General features: G+C 39.2%; 1 pseudogene; it reads left to right on the forward strand.

The window, feature by feature from the left end:
- The first annotated feature begins 1,922 nt into the window (after positions 1-1,922).
- On the forward strand, positions 1,923-3,732 carry LOC149095597 (uncharacterized; annotated as a pseudogene).
- The last annotated feature ends 4,658 nt before the right edge of the window (positions 3,733-8,390 follow it).

Consider the following 8,390-nt stretch of genomic DNA (forward strand, 5'->3'; position numbering starts at 1 on the left):
AACTCGAATATTTTTGTATATTAACAAAACCGTGATACGAGCGCCTGGTAAAGACTATTGCCAGATTCTTTGGCAGGCTTCTGTCACTACGCACAATGTGATTGGCTGTGGCTTTTACCAGGACAAGTTATACCATATCGTGAGCTAGTATAACTTGGTGTGAATTTCCGGTCATATTGGCGAGAAAATTGCTTGTTTTTTCTAGCGAAAACAGCATGCATTTTTAACTCTCGTTTCCTCCTCTTTTCCCAATAACTCGCACGTTCATTTTTTGGAAAACGTTACCTTGAATAACTAACTTTAATTTGGTGGGAAAAAAGAAAATATGGAAAAAGTAGCCCCGCGAAGGTTTGGAGTAACCTTAACTAGCAAATGTTGGTCTGTAAACAAACACCTAGAAAGAACTTTTAGCTAGTTAATCAGGCCAGTGAAAACGCAGCCACACAAAGAGAAATGTCCGCCTGTGAGGAGGTGTTCCTGCACTTTATACCTTGCAACATCCTTCGAACTCTACCCAGATCTCGCTAGGCAAGATGGCGTGGTGTTAGTTGCATGCATTTGCGTTTTTAGCCGGAGCACTACCTGAATGGTGTGATTAATCAGCACACTAGATCACTGGAAATGAAACATTTTATAAGATTTATATCCCTTTATTTAATTATCTACTTTTTGCGCAGTCATTTGTATTCAAGTGTCTTAGTTGAAGCATATGAAACTGAGAACACGATATTATTATATCTTGTAGTGGCCATTGCAGGACAAATTGGAAATGGATCGCCTAGAAATCGAGGAGACAAGCAGGAAGAGTTGTTAAGTGAATGTAATGACAGTTCATATATGATATATGTGACCTCACACGGGAAAACATACACTAACAGATATCTGTTTAACGGATAGATGCGTCAAGTATCCGTTTAATATCCGTTTAAACGTGTCATAAAATCTGTTAAACGTCTTGACCAAACCGTTTGAACGGTAAGGCCATCCATTTATCTTACAATCTAGAAGTGTTAAAACGGCAGCGATATCTGTTTGTCGGCGTTTCCTAAACAAACTGTTTAAACGGCCACAACCGATATTCGTTTATTGACCTAAACAAACCATTTAAACGGCCACTATCCTTTTATAACAGCATTCAAAAGGAAGTTCAGATGAAGAAAACGGTCTTAAAGGGAAAACTCGAACTGCTTATGTAAACCTTTCAAACTTTGAACCTGCAAGTGAAAGCTCTGAATAGTAAATGGCAAAGATTCATAATCCGTGTAAGCTCAAACCTAACATTTACCGTGCAAAATTTTCATTAGAAATTTCCCCATAGTTTAATAGGCATTTTCGATTCTTATTGACACCTTTTCGAAGGTTATTTTTTCACTTACATACAAACGTAAGCCGTGCATTGAAATAGACCAAAACCAGACATTTTGAAGTGATAAACATCATCTATTTAGCTTTGACTTACCCGTGAATGGCCGCTCAAACCTTCTCACGGAGCCAGTTCTTGCTGGGTCCTCGGTAAGTGTTCGATCATGGATAGTCAACATTTCAGGACACATTCTCTCTTTTTTCCTCAGTCAATATCTTCGTTCTCCAAACAGTCCTCATGTGATTTCAAACAAAAACTCCCAGGAATAACTGGGAAACATTTCATCAGAAAAACTCCATGTGAGTTCGTCCGTGAGTCTGTCTAGTGCCCAGGACAACGCGTGCGCTGTATCGTCATAGCAACAAACATTTGTTTGCAACGGCTTTCTCTTGTTGCATGTAAGCTCTCGAAGAACGATGGAAGAAGATGAAAGTAGTTTTGAACATTCTGAAAATGAAAGTCAGATGTTTGCCAGTGTAAGAAAATTCCTACAAGATGGCTGCAAATGTCGCCATGGTCCAAGAGATAGTCCTTGTTCATCACAGTTTACTGAAGAAACGGTAATGTCAAACTTGAATAATTGCCTCGAACTGTCATCAAGCGAACTTGACCTGGTTATTTTGGCAAACATCCAAGCTGTCTCCTGCACTGAGCAAATTGGAGAAAAAAGGAATAGAAGCCCTCGATGCAACTTCCTTTTTCAATTTAAGCCTATTTGCAGAGAAATGTTTTTGAACTTGTATGGTCTAAGCTACTCGCGCTTTTGGAGACTAAAGGAGCATTACAAGGATAACGGCCTGTCAAGGAGAACTCACGGAAACTGCAAGAGACTGCCATCTAATACACTTCCTCACGCTGTAGTAGAAGATGTTAAAGTATTTATGGCAAACTATGTTGAGGAAAATGCCATTTCACCTGGAAGGATCCCCGGCTACAAAGACGACGACATTAAACTGCTCTCTTCACATGAAACAAAGATGGGCGTTTGGCATGCCTTTGAAACTGCATGTAAGGTGGCAGGAAAGCAGGCTGTTAGCTATTCGAAGTTCATCAATTTATGGACACAATTCCACCCCAGCGTTATTGTTGCAAAACTGATGACTGATCTTTGCCTGACTTGTCAAGAAAACACTTCAAAACTGCTTAGAGCTGCAAATCTACCAGATTACGAAAAGTCGCAATGCGTTCAAGCTCAACAGGAACATTTAAACTTGGCACTTGGTGAGCGAGACATGTACAAGGAAGTTTGTCAACAGGCGACAGCCGATTCTGAAGTCATGGAAAACACCATTGAGTTAAGTGAAAGTCACGATCCTAGCTCACTGAATGCCACAATGCACTATTCATTTGATTATGCGCAACAAGTGCATATACCTAGCAACCCAATGCAGCCTGGCCCAATCTACTTTAAAACACCGAGAAAATGTGGCATTTTCGGCATCACCAATGAAGCGATACCTAGGTAAGTGAACTATTTAATTGACGAAGCTGTTGCTGTTGGAAAGGGCGCCAATTCTACAAAAAGTTATGTTCATCATTATTTTGTGAACCATGGCCTGGGGGAAACACATGCTCATCTACATGCAGACAACTGTTCAGGACAGAAAAAAAATATCTTCTTTTTATGGTATTTCACTTGGAGAACAATAACTGAACTTCACCACCGTATGACTTACTCTTTCCTTATTGTTGGCCATACCAAGTTTGCACCCGATCGCTGTTTTGGACTCATAAAGAAGGCATTCAAGGTTAAATTTATCTCTTCTATTTATGAATTTGCAAGAATGGTCGAGTCTTTGAGTTCCATGAGAGTGAACAAGTCACAATTAGCAGGCACCCATGACAATAGAGTCATCGTGCCAGTGTATGACTGGGCATCATTTCTTGGACAGTATTTTCATAAAGTGCCAAACATCAAAAAGTATCAGCACTTTCGATTCCCAAAGGATGAACCAGGAATTGTTTATTTTAAGGAGAATCAATCTTCTGCCGCACAGTCCCTCATGTTATTGAAAGATCCTGCAGTGTTCCCACCTCATGCTGTTCTTCCGGGGAAAATTGATCCAGAAGGATTAACTGATGACAGAAAGGGGTACTTGTACCGTGAAATCAGACAATTTTGCAAACTGGGGACTGTAGATCTTGTTGCCCCACCTCCATGAAGTATTCTGAAACTGTACAATTACTATCCAGAGCCACCAAGTGAAGGCCATTACATGCACTGTACTACTCTGATGCATTTATCTTATATTAATTACATTACTAGTTAAATATTTATATCCTCTATAATAAAAGGTAGACCTGAGTGCAAACCAGTGTTTTGTTTTATTCATCACTTGGTTTTTCTGGGTAGTTGGGCTCGATTTCCACCAATCAATGTATGGGAACGCTCGTTACCCAGGCTACCCAATCTGCCTCTCGTGTTCAATATTCGTTTCGGGCAAGTCACTTTCCTTTCGGTGTCAAATGGGAAAGAGGTTGCAGAATAAAGAGACTGAGAGAAGTCCTAGTATCGACGGTTCCGCAAGGAAAAATACCGACTGTTTGCAGTTCATGGATTGAGTCATCAGAATGAACAGAGAAAAGCTCTAAAACAAAGCACAAACCTTTATTGAGTTTATGTGAAAGCAAAACAGAAACAGGTGAATTCGCAGCAAAGCACAAAGTGCAATACTAAAGCTTCAAGCAAATTGAGTTCAAAATTTAATTTGTTTTGTGGCACTTATTGTTAAATTGTCCGCGTTAAACTAATCGCGCATAATTTTATTCGAATAGGGCAACATAAGAACAATATTTATGCTAATGCTGTTGTCGTCCATCTGGTTGTTTTCGCAACTAACCACAATTAGCCAATAATAGTTCATCTTTTGTGCCTGTATAGAAACAGTATAGCAACAAATTTTTCATTCCAAACAACCTGTTTGCGTACACACCGAAACATTTATTTCCCATCCAGAAGCTTTAATACAGTACGTCAATTAATGATAAAGTCCAAGTTCTCTGGAAGACGAATTGCGAATGGAGAGATCGCCCCCACTGGCCAAAACGTCGTGAAATCAATTCTATCTCTCAAACCAAGTGACTTGGTGAGAATCAAATTTGGTTCCCGCTGGTATGATGCAGAAGTCGCTGAGCACTGGAATCCAAAATCAAAGAAAGGTATGTATCTTCAGTTGCTAGAATTTATGATTAGAATACTTGTTAAAAAACGTATTAGTAAGGATGGAACGTCACGTCGAATTAATTAAGAGTCTTTAAAGCCTAGTTATTGAAGGGTTCGACATTTTAAACTTTTTACCACAGAACTACACGTAGGTACGTTTTAACAGAAGTAGAATGCAGGTAATAGTTTTGTTTTCCCTCTTCGTTGTCACCAGCCAAAACAACCAGCCCAACCGAAAACAAGGGACCTGCCACTTTGTCAGTGAAAACTCCAACTGCGACTGAGGGATCTGTCACTTTGCCAGCGATAGCTCAAACAACGAGCAAGAAAGGTGCCACCCCAGCAGTCGATGATCCCTACAAGCATTTCCTGGCAGAGCAGAAAGAAAGGGAACTCGCGTGGAAGGCCCAGCGAGCAGTGAAAAAGGCCAGACTCGACAGTACCAAGAACTCAACGACAATCAAGGAACCAACAATCGAGATATCAGATGCTGGTAATGAGTCTGTGGATCAGGTCAGCCGTTGCAACAGCAACTCGATGCTAAGACTGACGAATGCTGTCGCCTGAGGAGCCAGCTGGTAAAACTCAAGGAGGATAATGCCGAGACTGTAACAGCCCATCTTGAAAGCCAAGAAAAACTGTTCAAGGTTAGTTAAATTTCAACATTTTTTCTCTCGCGAATAATTTCAATTAAAGTAAAATTCACAAAATTTTGTAAAAGTCAAAGATTTGTTCTAACTTTAGAAGAGAATGTAAATGAAAAGTAGCAAAGTGTTGGACTTATTAAATAGTTTTCTGTCTTGGGAAATAAGCTGTACGACAAACACTGTAAAATTTAGAAGATCACAGACCCATCTGTGCGGACAACTGAGGAAACTTACCTTTTTTCGCTTATTGGATTTAAAGAAAGGAGAAAGTTGTTTATCCGTTGATTTTTCTTGTAAAATAAACTAGTTTCACATGGTTCAGAATAGTGGGTAAAAGCAAAACATAATAAGACTAATATTATAATGTATTTCCTTACAGATGATGGAGACGATGCATGACTCCGTAAAAGCTATTGAAGAGAAAATGTCAGCTACATTCACCAAAATTGACGATCGCCTGGAATCATTAGAGGGGCAAACAGCCGGTTCTTGTTCTTTGGTAAGCTCATTTTAATAGTCTATTGTACAAGGAATTCTGGTGATGTATCTCCCTGTAATCTGACCAAGCACTTTTCGTCTGATATAAAATAACTTTTCGCATGGCGGTTGTAAGATTTATTACATGGCGAAAAAATTTAAAATATGGAAAAACAGTGAAATTTGGGAAATATAGCTGCTTTGGAAATTGTATTTCCACTACACACTTTTCAGTAAACCTGCTGGTTAAAATGCATCCGAATGAATAGTATTTACCATAAATGTTTTTTTGGTTTACTTTTTAGTTTAACGGTTCTGTCAACTATGGTGCCTCCAACAACACTAATGGGTTGACAGACCTAATTTCTGGACCCTCATTAAGCGAGTCTGATGACCTACCAACCATCGATGCTGAAACCTTAGCTACAGTCTGTGGTGAGCCTACCTTCCCAGAAGCCATAATCAGCACTTTAAACAATCCAGGAACACCTCTCCAACAGCGCATTCCAGAAGCAGCGACACCTTCGCCATCCATGCTGACAGAGTCTCAGCTAGCTGATGTTAGACCAGAACTGATCTCCACTTGCATGACACCAAGTGAAGTCAGCAGAGTCCAGCAGATGCTTGCTAGAGAAAGCGAATGTCACAAGTGCACTTTGAAGTTGCTGCCCTCCTTCTTTACCAGAGAAGAACTAGCAAACAGTAACACTGACGGCACGCATGGAAAAGATTGTCTAGACGGAACTAAACTTAATGCTCTGAAAGTTCTAGTTTTTACAAAGTTTCCTGCGAATTCTCAATCAGAGAAAGATAAGGTTTGGAGAGACCTAAAAGGCAGAATAAATGCAAAGTGTCATTCCAGTAAGTTTTTTAATGGAAGGGGACACAAGGATGTATGTAGTTTGTGAAGTAAGGTAGTGGGAAGGACGTGAATTTGATATTAATATGAATAAATACGTGTACCTGTTTTTTTCCTTATCAACTTGCCTCGATCTGTTTGTATCGCGCGGCATTGACACCCCAACAAACCGCCAGCTATAAATCTGATAACAAAAGTTCGGTTGGACGATGGGAGGGCTTGAGTTGTTTCAAACAGCAAGTTTGTTCAGTTTTTGTCAGTCAGTTCCAATTCACGATAATTATTGTTTGTTTGTTTACATCAGAAAATCGGTAGAACAGAACACTAGTTATCAAAAAGCTGTGCAATGCAGGAGCCCGGACAATAGTTTAGAGTGGACTTCACACGTGTGTACCAGTACCCTGCTGCTGGTACAGTCGCTCTATCTTCCCGAGAAAAATCAGGATCAGAATTTTTCTCCAAAAGATAAGGGCACTTTCTGCCAGTAGGGCTGTCAAATGCAGAAATATATCGGCAGTTTACAGACACAAGAATTGAAAATTAGGGTCTAGACTAACTTGAGCCCCATGATCGCAGAGAAAGTGAAAGCTTCATGGAAGCAGGTGAGGTTAATTTGACATGTGAACAACATTCATCACGATCGCAGTGTTTCTCCCACAAAAGGCTTTTGGAGTTGGTTTGAAGTTTCCTTGCCGTGAATAATTATTCTTTCGAAATCAGTCTTAAGTTTTCCTTGCTGTATAATTAACTTTTACTTTTCTTGTTTTGATTGCCATACAAGTGTTTTCAATGTTTATTTTCAACTTTTACTTTCAGTAAAACACTGTTAGTTTTGTTTGTGCGTGGCGATATAAATTATATGATATTTTAAACTCGCTAGAAAGTTTCACGTACTCCTGCTTGCTGTTTGTTTTCCATCTACTTGAGCAAAAGTTTTACTAGCACTGTTCGTATGTTTTGACTGCTATACAAGCGTTTTCAATATTTTGAAGTTTGCTTTCGACTGCAAAAACGCTTTTAGTGTTAGTTTGACAGTTGTTTTGTTTTGTTTGCTGGCTCAGTATTTCGTTATTCACTAGAAATTTTCATCTATAATTTAAACCTATGGAATTTATGCCTGCTTGCTTTTTATTTTGTATCTACTCGAGCGAAAGGTTTTCCAGTCATTTGACACTTTGACCATCCATTTAATCAACCTGCCATTTAAACGCTTTGGTATCCGTTTCAACTTCTGGTTGCCATTAAAACGCTTTTGTTATTCCTTTGAAAGTTCCGCTTGCTGTTTAAACGCTTGTGGCCTAACGTTTAATGATCAATACTTATCCGTTTAAACGATATGGGAAAACGTTTAAACGGTCTGGAAGCCGTTAACTATCTGTTTACTATCCGTCCATTTTCATCCGTTTAACAGATATCCATTAATGTACGTTTTCCCGCGTGGTCACATATATTCAAATATCATGCGACCAGTAATACTGCATGCATTGTTATTCATGTAAAAGGAAAGGTTCATGTAAAACCCTATCTACTCTCCATGTTCTGTTTTCCAAGACATCTTTGTGATGAAACAGTACACGTAACCAAGAAACTTGACTATATTTAAAACTGCTCTATGATTCATTGGTGGTCATCGAAGGCAAAACTATGAAAAATGCTACAAAAATGGTCAGTACAAAATGCAGACTGCAGACTGCAGACCATGGGTACAAAATGCAGATGTGTAAAGTGATTGCATGACACTAAGTCTTGATAAGTTATAAAATGACATGGAAAAATGCATTTGATGAAAAAAAGTTTTTATTCAAGTCTGCTCTTTGAACCTAGTCGGCAGTACACATTTTGATTAGGGCCTTAGAGTACATGTATAATGAGGTGTTTCAA

The sequence above is a fragment of the Orbicella faveolata genome, unplaced genomic scaffold (assembly GCF_042242905.1).
Source record: "Orbicella faveolata isolate gen_17 unplaced genomic scaffold, um_ofav_v1 contig_50, whole genome shotgun sequence".
Classification (NCBI taxonomy): Eukaryota; Metazoa; Cnidaria; class Anthozoa; order Scleractinia; family Merulinidae; genus Orbicella; species Orbicella faveolata.